Source organism: Brachyistius frenatus, unplaced genomic scaffold (genome assembly GCF_029030835.1).
Source record: "Brachyistius frenatus isolate BFR_SWC_R1_liver_20210118 unplaced genomic scaffold, ASM2903083v1 Contig_93, whole genome shotgun sequence".
In the NCBI taxonomy this organism is placed as follows: Eukaryota; Metazoa; Chordata; class Actinopteri; family Embiotocidae; genus Brachyistius; species Brachyistius frenatus.
Window position 1 is genome coordinate 961,614 of NW_027210692.1, and position 17,111 is coordinate 978,724.

The 17,111-nt window shown below is 41.3% G+C and overlaps 1 protein-coding gene across 5 annotated transcripts in view; it reads right to left on the reverse strand.

The window, feature by feature from the left end:
- ppp2r3a (protein phosphatase 2, regulatory subunit B'', alpha) overlaps positions 1–17,111 on the reverse strand; it is a 55,909-nt gene that overhangs the window by 27,105 nt on the left and 11,693 nt on the right. For 2 of the 5 annotated variants that reach the window (XM_069710657.1, XM_069710652.1), the window contains exon 2: positions 14,973–15,043. The exons of 2 other annotated variants lie outside the window; for them this stretch is intronic. The gene's annotated coding sequence lies outside the window, so the exon portion shown is untranslated. Of the gene's footprint in view, positions 1–152; positions 451–14,972; positions 15,044–17,111 lie in introns of those variants that run through there. One more of the 5 variants, XM_069710655.1, reaches the window with a different exon arrangement.

The window sequence follows — 17,111 nt, forward strand, 5'->3', positions numbered from 1 at the left end:
CAGCATTTGACAAATCCAGATAAAAGACTTACTTAGCAAATTTAAACGTACAAAAATATATAAATCTAAAAAAGCCAAGGCTGTATTTGAATAATATGATGCTAAAACATCCACACACAGCTGGTAGTTTATATACAATCAGGACTGCATACCTGTGGGATGCAGGATTTTTTTTTTTTAGAATGGCCTCAGGAAGAAAGAACAACACTGAAAGGTTATTACAACTTCGACTGAGAGAACAGACATATGATCCGTGTAGGGAATCATGGAGACAAGAGTTTTCTACTTAAAAGTGTGAAAAAGAGCAACTGGGAGGAGAGAGAGGAATGATTGGTGGGCTTGTAGGTGGGTTGGGGTGAGTGACTAGCAAGGTCGGGACGGGGCGGGGTGGCGGGGTGGGAGGGGGGAGGGGGCACCTGGAAAAACAATGCATACAAAGTTGAATAGAAAAAAACATGCTGTCAGTTAATCTCTCTCTCTCTCTCTCTCTCTCTCTCTCTCCTTTCTCTATCCTTTCGTTCCACACAAACACACACACAGCAGCTGGATGCAGCTGAATCAGTCTCTGGAGCAGGAAATTACACTTCCTGGCAATCTGCACTTGAAATGGGGACAGTCAGTCTGAAAGAGACTATTACAGGGTGGTAATCACACACACACACACACACACACACACACACACACACACACACACATATATATATATATATATATACATTATGTGGTGTGTTTTCAATCCCTGCCCTGATTTAGAGGTAGCTAAGTGTGGCCTTTTTTTTTTTTTTTTTTTTCCTTCTCCTGGACATATTTTATGGGCGAGTTAGCAGAGACTGAGTAGAGGTATTAGCTTTCAGTTTAACGTCAACAAGCCAGAGCTTAAAGCCAAAATCTAGGCAGGAAAAAATGTGGGTTTATTTTTAAGGTGCCTTTGACATTTTGAGGAACAAACTTGACACAAGTAAGTTAACTTAATAACTCCAAGTAAGTCTGTGAATATTTTATTTTTTTGCGCTAAAACTATAAGTTGAGACACTTTTTTTTTCAGATTGTCAGAGTGAAAAGTGAGGATTACCTCCTATCTTTTTTGTGTTTAATGCAATTTGCAATGGAATTCTCATCCGTGCCCTTTATCCTCAACTTCCTCCATTTCCTTTTTATTTCCAGAGGCTTTATTGCTCTCTCTCTCTCTCTCTCTCTCTCTCTCTTTCTGTCTGTGAAGGCATTTAAAAGCCAAACAAAAAGAAAGTAGTGGATTGGCTTCCTTGTGTTTCTTTGCAAGAGAACTGGAGATTATTTGTAACAACCTCCCTTCTTTTTCATTTCTCTTCCTCCCATCATTTCTGTCTGTCCCTCTCTCCCTCTCTCCCTCCACTCCATCTAAAAAAGTCCACTTACTTCAACCTGACCTTCACCAGGAAGCACTTAATCACCAGAGGCCACTTCTGTCACACCTTTCAATTCAGCCACCAAAAGTATGTCTGTGCATGTGTGTGCATGCTTCAGCGAACGTGCACAGAAAGAAGTTGTGTACTTGTGCAATGAACACGTATGCTGTTTGCTGTGCATGTGTGTGTGTGTGTGTGTCTCTATTAGTGGATACACAGCAAGGGGCCTAGGGGGCCTCCAGGGGAAGTGGGTCTTTGTGAACATGAAGGCCCAAATAGGAACCCCAAACATACCCCCAGGGAGAGAGGACAGGTCTATACAGGCCCACTCATTGAACACACACACACACACACACACACACACACACACACACACACACACACACACACACACACACACACACACACACACACACACACACACACACACACACACACACACACACACACACACACACACACACACTAATGCACAATTTCCGTGTTGCTACCGAGATCACACAGAGGGAACACAGCTTTTGCTATGCCATACACATGCTAAACAGACGTGAGCGAGGGATAGTGGCTCTCTCGGCTTTGACTTCTGCCCTACAATGGAGGACAATTGTAGCTACAAAAGAGGAATCACTGATGTGCAAGAAACAGAAGAAAATGCAGACTCATGAAGAAACACAAAAATAGATGCATTGATTTGTGAGAAGTGCACATGCATAACAAATCAAATGCATGAAAGACAATTCATTCATGGTTTGTCAAATGTCCATTTTAAACAATTTTCCTCCGTCCCTTGCCTATTTTCTCTCTCTATGTCTTTTTCTCACACTTTGATTTTTACAAATATCCAGTGAACTAACTGCAGCTCTGACCCACTTCTCTGCATCTTTCTGTAATCCTCACATTAATTATTTCGAAGTGCCTGTTTTGACACACACAAACACACGCGTACACACACACGCGCGCGCACACACACACACACACACACACACACACACACACACACACACACACACACACACAGAGAAACTACACAGTCATACTCTCTTGAAAGTTTGCTCATCAGCTTTGCATCAATCAAATGTCTGTCTGTCTTTGTTTGGCAGAAAGAGAAAGAGGCAGACAGACAGATACTCAGGCAGACAGCTCTGTCCTTGTCAAATCCGGGCCACATTTCAGTTACCATTATTTTCTGCGTCAGCTGCAGCTTGAATAAAAGACAGACTGGGAGAAAAAGGAGGAAGATGGACTGACAGGCAATCGGACCATCCAGGAAGAAAAAGAACTGTTTTCTTTTGAGGGTATAAAAATTTTTTTTTTTTAAATACCCTACATAAATCTCTTCTCTCTTCTCAATCTTTCAACAGCAAAAACTCGCATCATCCAAGTTTGAAATGTGATATATATAAAACACAGAAGGAGGTTTCTGTTGATTGTGCCAGATGCAAAAGGGGAATGAGTTTATCTGAAGGAGAGCTAGAGTTTAAAGAGTATGGATTGAAAAAAAAAAAAAACCTGCCAAGTCCCACTAAAAGATGAGCTACTATGCAAACCAGATGTCTGCACACGAGCCAAAACACAGTCAGGCAAATAATCAGAAGGGATTTCTGATCAAATAAAAGGATTAAATGACAGTTAAGGTGTTTGTGTTCAATGCCCTTAAGTAAGAAAGAATATATCTGTTCATTTAAATTGTACAAAAAGCAGAAATTAACTATTTTCATACAGTTATGGACAAGGGGAAAAAAAAAAAAAAATGTGGAAAAGCAAGCATTGCATTGCTTTTTGACAACGCTTTATGTAAAACTTTTCGGGTTTCTTTTTATAGCGCAAAATGAATAAAGAATGAGGCAAAAAGAAACACCTGTCAAAGAGGGAAACAAAGGCAGAGCGAGAGAAACTTTACAAATCATTTCCAAACGACAACATTGTTCGATCGTTGAAGGGTGTTAGATCATTCTATATTTGCGTTTATTGCAACCTCAAGTTGCTAATACGACGGGAGCGATGTCAAGTGATGCAGTGTAAAGCGTGACTGGAGGGAAGGTAGGGGGTGGTTGGATGGATCAAACACAAGACTTTCACCCGCTGTTCGTGTCCCGTGTAAAAGCAAAGGTCAACGTTGACTTAATTTAACGTACGTTCTGTATTTAACAGATGGCCTGTTACGAACGTAATGTAATTTACTCAAATGTTATTCTAACTCAAACTTCGATCTTTTCCTAAATGTAACCAAGGAGTACATGTGTGTGTATCTGGCAGAGACTCGGGGGTTCTCTTGTTATGTCTGCCAAAATGATTTTCTGGATGGGACCCAGACTGACAGCACAAATCACTGTACTCTGGAGATATAAACAAACGCACACACACAGCTGCTGAGATTAAACTGCGTCTTCAGGCTTGATAGACACGTCCCAGAATAAGAGAGCTGGTCTTTATAGGTCAGAACAGCAGTCGGGGCTAAGCAGAACCAAGCTGCATGCAGGTTGGTCCTGCTCAGGTTCAAACAGGGACAGTTTTCACTGTGAAGGCATTTTCACTGTCAACAGCGGAAACGTGGGACAAGCCGATGATTGTTTTATATTTACATGGTTGCCGTTCATCTTAATGTTATGACAGAAGTTGATTAATCTTACTCTGACCTACCAGGCAACACAGTCTAACGGTCTTTGTGGATCCAATGATTTGTGACGGCGCTCTTCACTACAAAAGAGCACCCTGCTTTACTTCTTTTCCTCAGAATGATATGAACTGTAAATAAAAGAAAACAATTACAGACATTTATTTATCCCTGATTTGTATCTCCAGGTAGAAAGGTGGAGGAACCTTAATATCTGAGAGGCTAAACTCGGGTTAAATAAGTCTGCCAATCTCAAGACCTGCTACTTGGAGCGCATGGTCGTAACCAAAGGCAATTTGACAAATTTGATCAATTCATGTCTTCATTTCAACACTGTTGGCAGTTCAGTAAGAGGACAATAGGAGGCTTAAGTCAGAAAATCAACTTTGACCAATAACAATGAGAGGGACAAAAATCAGATTTTGAAAAGGGACGGGGACACGGCCCCACTGGAAATGGGACCAAGATTGAACTGACAGCCAAATGATGACACTGAATTATCACCCCGTCCAAGCTACAATAATCATTATTTTTTTAGATTTTAGTGTAACTAATGCTCACCACGATTACTGATGCTCTATGGCTGTATCTAATCAAAACCATCAATGTGATTAGCTGTAACTGGAGGAGGGTCTTACTTGAGCCCACAGACATCCGTTACAGGAGCACATTAGTTCAGGCATGGGACTTAAATTGCCCCTACATTAGCAACTCATTCATCAGCTGCTTGACAACCAGCTGACTATTATCAAATCATAATTATGTGTGCACAGAGTGGCAAACTTCTTTCTAAAGCTGTTATACACCGCAATTATTACACACTGACCCAACCTCCTCTTTATGTGTTCAGTGTTGGTGCTGATTAACTCAGATTTAAATGTACATGTAAGGACAAATTATTCCCAGTTATATACAATCCATATTTAACCTACTTAATTGCAGACAGTATATATTGTGCCTCTACAAGCTTGTCTAATTAAGTCAGTATTTATATTGTATGATTTGTTATTTTAATTACAAATGACCTCCAGTTAAACTGCTTTTTTGGGACATTGTAAAATGTACAATAGACTTAAGGAAGTGAATACTCTCCTTCAATACAACACCAACTCTGTCTCTCTTTCTCTCGGTCTCACTCTATCACACAGGGTGAGCTGGCACAAGCGCTCCTTCACAGTTCTGCACCTCCAGTGCTGCACCAGCTGTTACCCCAACGCTTTTCAAATCTCTCGGGAAAGTGGGCTATGTGAATAGCTCAGCACCTCATTAGAAACAAAACAGCGCACACACACACACACACACACACACACACACACACACACACACACACACACACACACACACACACACACACACACACACACACACACACACACACACACACACACACACAATATAGCCCCTTAGGGAAGGTGTTGAGTGCAAAGAAGAGGATGTTTTTGTGGCTCTGAGCAGATGAAGGAAAACAGTGACTCACATCTTTTCTTATCCTTAGATGTTTCCTGCTTAAAACTGCTTGACCTTATAAGGCTAACACACGCAGTCTTGATTCACACACACACGCACACTTTGCAACACTGTTAGCTACATGAGACGATGGTGATGAGAGCTGGCATCAGCTTCAAAACATCAAAACCTGGGGTACACACACATACACGCACACAATTTCTGCATGCATACACACAAATACCAAAAACTGTATTTACCAACATACACAGTCAAATACACCACTGGCCTATGTTAACATTCAGATATAAACACACCAATGCACGCATGCACAAGCCCACACCTACATGCACGCACGTGCACGTACAAACTCGGATACACACACACAAACATCTGTCCATACTACCTCGCCTGGAGCTCATTATGACCCCATCCCTGCATTGCCACTAATTGAAAAAAAACATATTTTGGGTGAAGTCATGCTTTGAGTTGCATTCTGCTGTAATGCACATGGAGTCACACAAATCAGACATCAGACATCCGCCACGCACACGCTGGCTGAGAAAACAAAGGACACACAAATTAAGCTAAAGTAATACGCAAGGACAGCTGACCTGGATTCAGTCAGTCAAGAGTTTATTCCTGCTACCACCTACAACCCAGGGTCAACAGCAAACCAGTTTACACCAACCACTAAAACCAGACAGTTCAACACAAACACACATATCAAAATCATACAGTAACCTGAGCAAATAAAGTGGAAAGGAAAAAGTTCCTTGTTTGGAAAAGCAAGGCGCAAAATCACTCAACCCAAGTATAATTATTGTAAAAAAAAAAACTGCAACAAACTACACATTTTGAAGCTAATTGAATTTACAAGCCTCACAATGTACCTCTAGTGTCTCACCACATTATCAATTTAACAAATTACTGAGGATAATGAATTTCCCTGACCAGATTCATCCAGTCTGTGTAGGCTCGCTAGTGTAAAGTAGAAAAAACATCCACATAGAGTACTGTTTGTTTAAGACATTACATGCTGATGGCTAGATAGTTACTTTATTAACCCCACAAGGGGAAACATTTTTATTAGCTGATAACTTTTAACCAAACAACCAGCAGTTCTGGCTAGACATCTGATCAGGCTCTCTCCTTGTTTTAAAATTTTAAACTTTAATAAATAATGCACTGTAACTCCAGCCAGCAGCAACCCTTGTGCACTGTGGTTCAGAAGGAAAACATAGCTGTATTTCTTTCAAGGCAAAGCAGATCTGCATTCAGTCTGGATATCACCGATGGCTGGAACGATTATTTCAGGTTCCAGATTTTTAATGGGGCACCAATGGCCATTGTCATTGTAGCACTGACCTGAGTTTAATGTATTGTAAATGGGATTATAGACAGCGGACTTTAAACAAATTGGGCTTTATATAGTTATACCTTATCATCATATAAATTCCTTGACTAGCTTCAACATCCAAGTTCTTGATCAGCTTCAAGACATCTCCAATCAACATATTGTATTTAGCAAAATATACATAAGGATGTGTTATCAGGAACACGCTTAGCCTCACATGATTTTTATCTGGTCGGAGTGACTTCAGCTGACCCTGGTGGAGGTTGGGTTACTATGCAGTGAAGATCACAATTAAAGCAATAAATAAATAGTTCACAAGACAAACAAAAAGGAGAGAACACATTCCATTTGGAGGTCTTGAGTGTTCACACACAGTTGGAGCCCAAAAAGGTAAAGAAGTTGACCAAAACAAAACGACCTGGAGCCAGACCCCAGCTGATTCCCAAACCCATCCAGCTGGTTGGAGCTCAAAGCTCTGGACTCAGACATTCCCTAGATACCGCAGGGCTTTTACACTAACAGATATCACTCAAAGAGTACAAGCCGCTCAAACAGCTACAGAAGAAACACACAGCACTTGTTGAGTCAAAATCTACAGTAATACAGGTGCGTAGTGGGAAGGTGTGGTGTGACAGCCCCTGAAATTACACAAATACGCACGAGCGAAGGGTGAATCAGACACAAGAGAGAAGAAAGAAGCACCCGCTGTAACGACAGATTTTAAAACCCGTCTGCTGCTTGATTTCCAATTATTTTCTCGGTTATTCAACAAATGAATAGCAATTAAGGCTCAAATCAAAGCTGCACAACACATGAAGCCAGACTTCTAAGAGAACAGAGGCAGGGGGTGAGACTTTGTTTTTCTATCCTTACAACTGATATTTCTCCTTTATATTTTACACTAATTAACATACTGACATGACTATTGTGATTATTATTATGTTGTTGTTATGCTGTAAAATCAAGCTTTCCAAAAAAAATTATTTTTTTAGGAAATGATTTGAAAATTTTCTGTTCGACATTCATAAAGTCTTAAACAAAAATGACTTTTCATCGCAAGGAATCACAAAAAATCCTCTAACTTTTTTTTGAATCTTTTTAATGTAGTGGATGTGGTAGTAACAGGATAAAAGCATGACTATTCTAGATTTCATGCAAAATCAGTGTGACGCTCTTTTTACAAAAATATATAATAGGTATAACAGCCTTCTACAGATCTGAATTAGATATACTATATGCAAATTTCAATTACAATTCTCTTAAAAAAGCCTTATGGAAGTCACATCTCCCACAGAACAAATCTCTCATTCTGACTTTCCTAGAAAATCTAGACGAGACATATAAAAGTAGCATCTTAAAGATATTTAATCACTGACAGACACGTAAAAAACATTCATTCTCGCTCCCCTGATGTTTTCTAGATGTCCAAACACAATGTCTTCCAGACGTGTTTGTGTTCATGTCAGCAGCAGCACTATGTGTTTATAACGAATTGAAGAGTAGAGATCTGCAGATTTTGAACAGAAATCCATATAAGAGCATGTTTAGACTGGAGAGAAGAAGCTAGACTAACTAGTCTGAGGTGTGTGTGTGTGTGTGTGTGTGTGTGTGTGTGTGTGTGTGTGTGTGTGTGTGTGTGTGTGTGTGTGTGTGTGTGTTAACTGCTGTCCCTGTCCATCAGAGGGTCATATGAGGAGCAGATTAGGGTTTCTAACCGCAAACCCCTGACGCCATGGCCCATCGTCAGAGCCGGTGAGGAGAGTCATCATGATCCGAACCACCTCTGACTCACCCCTCCTTATCGCGCCATCGCGCGCGCGCACACACACACACACACACACACACACACACACACACACACACACACACACACACACACACACACACACACACACACACACACACACACACACACACACACACACACACACACACACAAAACCACATCTAAATCAGGACTTTGTGGGGCAGCCATGTGTTCGTCAACCCTTGTGCAACGACAACATCTCGACCAATCAGTTTGAGCCACAGGTGACGACTGCGACTAATAATTATTTTCATAATCGATGGTGTTCGTTATCATCTCAGCTAAAGAATTAATGCCAAAAATGGTCATTACAATTTCCTCCAAACCAATATCACAAAACTCAAAGATAGTTGACTTTATTTTTACTTTTACTGTCATTTTGCGAGGTGCCACACGCCCCCTTGCACAGAAGTGGTTGTGCACATTTCATGTCCTTTCATGGGCAATGCATTCTGTCTGTTTGCGAAAAAGTAAGACGAAGACATGTACAGTATGTTCGTGGTGTTACTAAGGTTTCAGGCCAATTAAAACCCACTGAGGTTTGTCAGAGAGGTGTTATAAAACTCCACTAAGAGAACATGAAGTGTGTTTTTAAATCTGTTAAAAGGCTTCGTGGTATCCAGGATCTGCTGGTTAAATTACATGAAGTGGCAGTTATTGTGTCTCTGAAAGGACTTTGAGATCGTGCTGTTGCATCCACTGAATATTTGGAGCGTAACATTAAAATTTTGGTGCAATTTAGATCAATGTTAGAGTTGAGCCGAATTATTAAGATTTGCTTTTTGAACACGCCTCACACCACCACTTGACTAACCCTTTGCTCAAGTTTTCCATGATGTATGCTGTGGATGGCAAAATTGGTATGAATCACTGAAACGGTCGACTAATTTATCCCTATTATTAGTGGGTTAGTCAGGCCATAGGACCCTGACTCCCTGGCATGCAATATTAGGTTTCTCTTTGTGTTTTTCCTGCATTCATAAACTGACATATGAGCCATTTTCCGCTCTTTATTTAACACGAGAATAGCTGAGCTTAAGTGATCGATCCAAAATAAATGTTGCCTTTTCTGTAGACTTACATTCTGCATAAAACAACTTATTTTCTTCCCCCATATCTTCAGAAACCAAAACACTCTTTTACTATGCAGCACAGTTATAGCAGGACCAGCCCCGACAATGCTACTGTGGTACAAGCTGCCACTTTAAGCCTGTTAGGGGGCGGGTATTTACAACCCAGCATACAAACAAGACTATAAAATTGGACTCCCCTCACCTCTCCCTCAACTCTTCTCCCTCCTTTCTATTAAACCTGCGGTCGAACTAAACCTCATCAGAAAAAGAAAAGAAGTTAATGCATGTAGTGGGAACAATAAAGGCACCACATGAAGATTTAGCAGATATTAAACAGCTTATGGGATTCATTGCAACTCAGGATGAAAGCAAGACTGCAGCAATTGAATTGGTCATTTATAAGCACAGTTAACTCTAAAAATAAATGTATTAGCACAAACACGCATGGAAAACACCCAAATCTGCCTGTCTCTCTCTCTCTCTCTCTCACACACACACGCGCCACATCCTCTGTTACTGGGTTATTTTCTCCTCTAGTGTTTAGAGTCTATTCTTGGAGTCGTGTTTGTGCATGTGACCCCAGTCACTGCTCACGGTCAAATGTCCGGCTGCCTTTTCATCTCAAGAGTGCACATGTTTGCGGGTCTCACTGTCTGTGAGTGCGTCACACAGAGACAGGGCCGTGTTTACGCCTTCAGGTCCAGATTACTCGAAGCCATCACAATTCTTTCATCTCTTAATAAGCGCGTCTTTAGTTTTAATCACTCTGCGAATCCCACCACCTTCAGGATTCTGAAAGACAAACGGCAACAGTATCTCCCCGTTTCTCTCCTCTGCTCCTTTGTGTACTTGTGTTTAGCTGGAGCCTTACTTGACATTTTATTTCATCTGTTTGAGACATCAGCACACACCAGAAGGGTTTTTCATTCACTCACCCCCAAACCGTCAGTGTAAGCCGAGTGCGAGCAGGCTCTGGCTAGGATGTGGCTGAGCTACTGCAGCTTAGCCCAGCGTTAAAGTCTAGACTGCCCTAATGAGAAGCAGCCCTCCTTCCCAGTAAACTGCCTTTCCAACGGCATGAATACTTCTCAGTTTGAAACATATTTCTCCATGTATGTAGACATGAGTAAAAGAAAGTATGATGTGCAGTCAAGAAGTTTAGAGACTGTTCCTGTTGTGCACGAACAGGAACACAGTGACGTGGAGCAGAACTTATCCAGGTGGGTTTTCTTTGACATTCACATGGTTGTGCACCCTGTATTTTCCCCCCAAGGGTCTGACTTTCATCACCGAGTTCTACGGTGACGTTCGGAAGCGTCTGACAAAAAAAACATTCAACAGAAACGACCCGAAATGTAGAAAGATTTCACCAGGTTTCTCCAACATGACAAGACACCAGCACACAGCACATTGAAAACAGACATGTTCCCTGCCCGTAACAACACAATCGCAGCCCTCTCCTCACCCCCACTCGTTGGATTTAGGTCATTGCGACTTCTTTGTGTTCCACAAAACTTTGACAATACATATGATGTTTGCTCTCTGCTGAAGTGTCAGGTTCATGTTGATATTGCAAATGTGTCCGGACCCATGCTGACAAAAAGATATTTCTTTAATGATGGTGATGACTCAAAATGACAATGATGATTAACTATTGAGTGTCAGGTATGAAGGGAGTGAATGAAGGACAGGGATTATAGACAGATTAAGTTAGCAATACAAATGGTGGGAAAGATCTACTTTCCCACTAAGATCTAGTGAGCAGGATGGCAGTAAAAGAGAATAAGAAAGGAGAATAAAACACATGAAAACGAAGCACAACATAAAATGAAACAATAAAAAGAGGTTGTTTGTCGAACCAGGTCAGAAAACTGGGTTTGGTCACACTAAAGATTCCAAGTAAACATAAGAAGAGAAGGAGAGGCTCAGTGGGTCTTCCAAATTTAGCTGCAGGCTGTATTTACGTGTATGTACAGTTAGTGTGTGTGTGTGTGTGTGTGTGTGTGTGTGTGTGTGTGTGTGTGTGTGTGTGTGTGTGTGTGTGTGTGTGTGTGTGTGTGTGTGTGTGTGTACATCTGTTTGTAATATGGCCGCACAATGGCAAAGATTTACTACATGAGCTGACTTGAGTATGGCTTATTAGACCCAAATAATGTCAAACCAGGATTTAACAGAGAGCTGAGGAGGGGGGCTACCTGCCTCTGCTGTCATTGCACGCACGCACACACACACACACATACACACGCACACACTCTTGCAGGCCAGAGTTTATGCAAACGAACGTGGTGACCTCATGTGAGACGAACCTGTATATGAGGAAAGTATCTCATTGAGGGCAATGAACACTCACACACGATCACACAGACACACACTTTCTTTTTATTTGTTTCTGCCACCTGGAGGACGAAGAAAACAACAAGATCTCTGGGCCAGCATGTCAAGAATATAAAGACAATGGCGACGGCATGTATGACTCACCATGCATCACACACACACACACACACACACACACACACACACACACACACACACACACACACACACACACACACACACACACACACACACACACACACACACACACACACTCCCTTGGGTTAGGCTTAGAAAAGAAAAGTCCCTCATTATAACAGCATAGCAGCAGTTCAAAGGCGGAGGGGGAACGCTGCTCTAACTGGCTGCAAGCCTGGATCATCACACTGACTACTGTCACAATTTATCATACTAACACACTGACCAATAGCCCAGCGAGTCACACACACAGTCACACTGCCTGCCAACAGTGATGTCTATTATAGACCAGTGTCAGTGGATCATCAGTAAGTGACTGTGGAAAGTCACGCACTCAAAGCTTAGACGTCAAGTTAATTTACATAGCACCTTTAAGAAGACAAAAAGGGCTGCAGAATTTCAAGAAGGGAAAAATGAGGAGAATTTAAAACAAGCACAAACTGCAGACATAATACAAACAGGAAAAAAACGAAGACTAAAAAGTCGAGTTTAGAGTTGCTTTTATTCATACAAACTGTCCGGTTCTCTGAGTGTTTATGAAGCACCTAGACCCGCTTTGTGATCAAAAAATAAATGGAAATCTTAATCTGTACAATATGGGACATTTTACTGAATTCAGGAGAAAGATTTGAGCTTGCCAGATCTTTGGTGATGTAAAGTATATCAGATCTGTAAAGCACCCTTTACTCACCAGCAAAACGCAGCTTTTAGGTTTTGTTTAAGTCGCAACCCACCATGACGTCCCCTACACGTCACAAACTAATGTTGATATGTAGTATCTCAATATTCCAGCATCACATCAATCAAATCCTGCTGCTAAATTCTTATTGACTTTGTTGATTCTGCTGCTACTCTCACCTCAGTGTCACACCCATGTTATAAATCTGCTCAGTGAGCGTAAGAAGAACTGCATGGTGAACCTGAAAAGGCAGAAAGGACTGGATGTCATCATCACCACTGAGAGTCAATGTAAAAAATAGCATATTTCGCACTATGTGGCTGCTGTGTGAGGTAGATCAAAGAAAGGTCCTAAAAAGCTCTGTTAGCTCTGCCTTATCTGACGCAACACACACACACGCACACCCGCAGGCACACACACGCACACACACACACACTGAGAAGTAGCACACAGATCTCCAGCAACACCAAATTAAAGTCTCAAATCCCTCATGCATTCTGTATGACAGCATGTCGGATACTGCTGCGATGTGTCATTGGCTCATATCTCAGTACTTAAGTCTGTCTGTGTGTGTGTGTGTGTGTGTGTGTGTGTGTGTGTGTGTGTGTGTGTGTGTGTGTGTGTGTGTGTGTGTGTGTGTGTGTGTGTGTGTGTGTGTGTGTGTGTGTGTGTGTGTGTGTGTGTGTGTGTGTGTGTGTGCGCATGTGTGTGTGTGTGTGTGTGTGCGCATGTGTGTGTGTGTGTGTGTGTGTGTGCGCGTGTGTGCGCGCGTGTGCATTCCCATAAAAGTTGAGAAGGCCGTAAACGTTATATGTCAAGAAGTTGTGTGGGTGTCTTTCTTCTTACTATTAGCTGCCAGTAAATGTTATACATTTACATGTGAGTGTGTGTTTCCATATATCACGAACAGGCAGTGAGAGCAATGATTCCAAGTTTTCCAGTCAGCGTTCCTGAGCTCCAGGCAGACGGGGGAAGGCAGACACACGTCATCTTGTCAGTATACTGCTAAGTCTTCCAACTCCGTGCCTCACATCTGTTTGCTGTTAAACACACACACACACACACACACACATCTGACCGCACACACTAATAGGTACTGTACGATGCATGCAGACACACAGTGACACCTACACTTGCACAGTTTGTTGCACATAAGGTCTACAAGTCGCACAGAAAACCACCCACACAAGTTCATGGATCACCAAGCTGCCAGTAGTGGATGAAAAGATCATGCATATTTATACATAAAGTTTAAAAATTAAATCACATTTGCATGCTTTAAATGTAGAAGAGGATGTTTTGAATTCTTACACTCTGAAGAAGTCTGAGGGAGAATCATTTTCTATTGCATCTCCATCTCAGATGATGAAACAAGCACCACATAATCAATACTGATAACAAACAGTCATCTTTTATGCTTATCATTTTAAAATTCTCAAAAAACAAAGAAAAAAACAAAACTATATTTACTTCAACATTTTGACTTTACTGGCTCTTTTATGTCAACAGTGTTGAGGTGTAATTTCCCACTACTGGAAATGCACACACACAAACACACTCCTGATCCCTCGGGATTTGGCTCCTGCAGCAGTAGTTACAGTGAGACTGTTTTGGGCCTTTGAAGTCAGGAGTCAGTAAACCTCTGGGAAACTGGCTTCGATCCTTCCCCTGTCTCCACCCCTCTAGTCTGCAACTAAAGAGCAGCTTCCCGAAAAGCCTCATTATAAAAAGTCAAGAGGGGAGCTTCTCGTTATAATGATCTATTCAGAAAGCCAAAGGCCTTTGTGTCAAGTTAAGTCCAGAGATTTCATCTTTTGGGGAAAGACTTGCCCATTTCAAAAGCATCAGTCATTCGTCCGTGTCTTTAAAAAAAAAAGCTTCCCATCTTCTCAACTCTCTTTTTCCCTGTGACACACCGCACTGTTTGGGATTAAGACTCTGGGTTTTAGCAGACGAGATATTCTGACTTAAAAGAGTTGAATTGAGGAAGCCCATCATGCTTAAAAAAAACAGAAAAGAAAGGAAAGGGACTTTGGGATTTTGAGAAGGAAAGAAAACCACAATACTCCAACTCTTTTACCTTTCTTTATAGCTACTCACCTCCCTAGATGCCCATACGCCCCCTCAGAAACAGCCAACAATGCCAGCAACACATCCACGTTGACAAGAGACTAAGAAAGAAAGAAAAAAGGTGGAGTTCGTCATCTTTTCACCTCAAAAGATTCTCTCTGTTTAGAGAACACGTTCTCTTTTTACTCCTTCTAATTTACAATCTATCATCATCCCTTTTCATCATGACAAAAAAGGCAGGCTTTGCATACCCGGAGACAGGCGAAAACAAAGACAGCAGCCTTTGAATGCAAGCCATTACAACGTGACTTATGAGAAAACCGACTGACAGGGTTTTAACGCGTGATTAATATGCTTTAAGTGCGTATTGCATCCATAGGAGGTGGAGGAAAAGGAAGGCATTCAGAGGGCAACGCTGGCGTCCCGAGGTATACGGCCTACATACAAGTTCTGACGCCCGGGGGTCGAGTTGCCTGCATTCTCCTGATTCAGCCTAAATGATGGATATCTTGGATACCTTCCCTCACTGTCACGTTCTCACATTCTCTCTCTCTCTCTCTCTCTCTCTCTCTCTCCGTCTCTCACGTTCTGAACAGACTGCCTTGCCACAGGGTGAATATTAACGCTCAAATCCTATCCTCACCTCGTCTGCACCTTTTCTATCCGGGCACGCCAGAATGTTGTGTTTTTAGGACAGAAACAGACAAGACACGTTGGATTTAAACGTGGCTTCACATATATAGATGGTCGATTAATTTATTTTTAAATACATGGATAAGAAGGACAATTTCTTGTTCAAGAAGTATTCGGAAAAAAAAGAAGTAGGGCTGCAACTCGAGATTAAATTCACACCATAGATTTATCGGCCAGTGATTTTTCTCACCCAGCAACAGTGAATAGACTTTTTTTTTGGCTGTTCTGTATCCTCAGCGCTCCATGCACAATTGATCGCTCTCAGGCCTACAACACAGGTATCATACACTCTGTTGACGTCACAGCATCAAAGATACACACACTGAATATAAACCAGTCTGTTACTGCAGTTGTTGTTGTTGTTGTTGTTCACTTGTCTGTAGTCGAACTGTATTACTGTGAACCAGCCTGGACGTCATTGTGTTGATATGCATGCGAGCAGGATGCAAGTCTGCGGTGCACGGATTTGACTTCTCTGTGTGTGATTTTACATACAAAGCATATGAAGACTTAGTCATGAAAATACAGATAAATGCTTTGTGTTTTGTCACTTTTATAAAAACGGGTTTTTCAACAGGAAGAATATCAGGTGATAACAGAGCCTCATTTCCCTGATCAGCCACACTGACCATTGTTTTAAGGATTTCACCTACTCCCCAATGTCTTACTGAAGATTTTGCACTTGCATTCAGCCATTTCAGCTACACTGGTTTTTATCTAGATCACAAATACTTGTGTGATATTATAGTAATATCTCTAGAAACACTTAAAGTGAAAGTAAATTACTAAGAGGAAAATTCACAAGGAAGCTGCAGAGATCATTTTGATACAAACCTAAATTCTTTAAATTTCTTTTAATTTAACACCTTGCACATTTTGCACATTGCAAAACATGAAACTTAAAATTTTAGCTGGTTGTGTGACTGGGTATCAGTAGGACATCCCTCAAACAATACTGTTAATTTAATATGTACTCTATAAAGCAAATTAATATTAACTGCAAGACAAATCTAAAGTGTCACAGAATGATCAATAGGTTATGAAAATTTCCATTTTTGAACCTGGGTTACACTGCTGTTTGTGATCAATTCCTTTGTTAAACAGTCATTTGTTTTTTTTTATCACGTTACAAACTGACCGTACAAAAGGAAGAGTAAAGTAGAAGAATCAATGAAATAAAGAACTGATCAAAATAATCCCCGTGCCACTGAAATGATGACATGAGAAGATGGAGAGAAGACGGAGGAGGAAAAGGCTCAAGTTTCTTAGAAGAGTGTTTCTTGGCTCCGATCCACAGCTCTGAACATCACCTTCTGTGTGTTTGGGCGCATTCAAATTGTGCATGTGCGTACTTGTACATACTGCATCTGAACTTCAGGGCATGTGAACACAAACATGAAACAATGTGAGGCGTGAGCTGGAGTGTGTGAGTTTTCAACATGAAAAACACAAAAGCTATTTTTAAGTTTCCTAAAA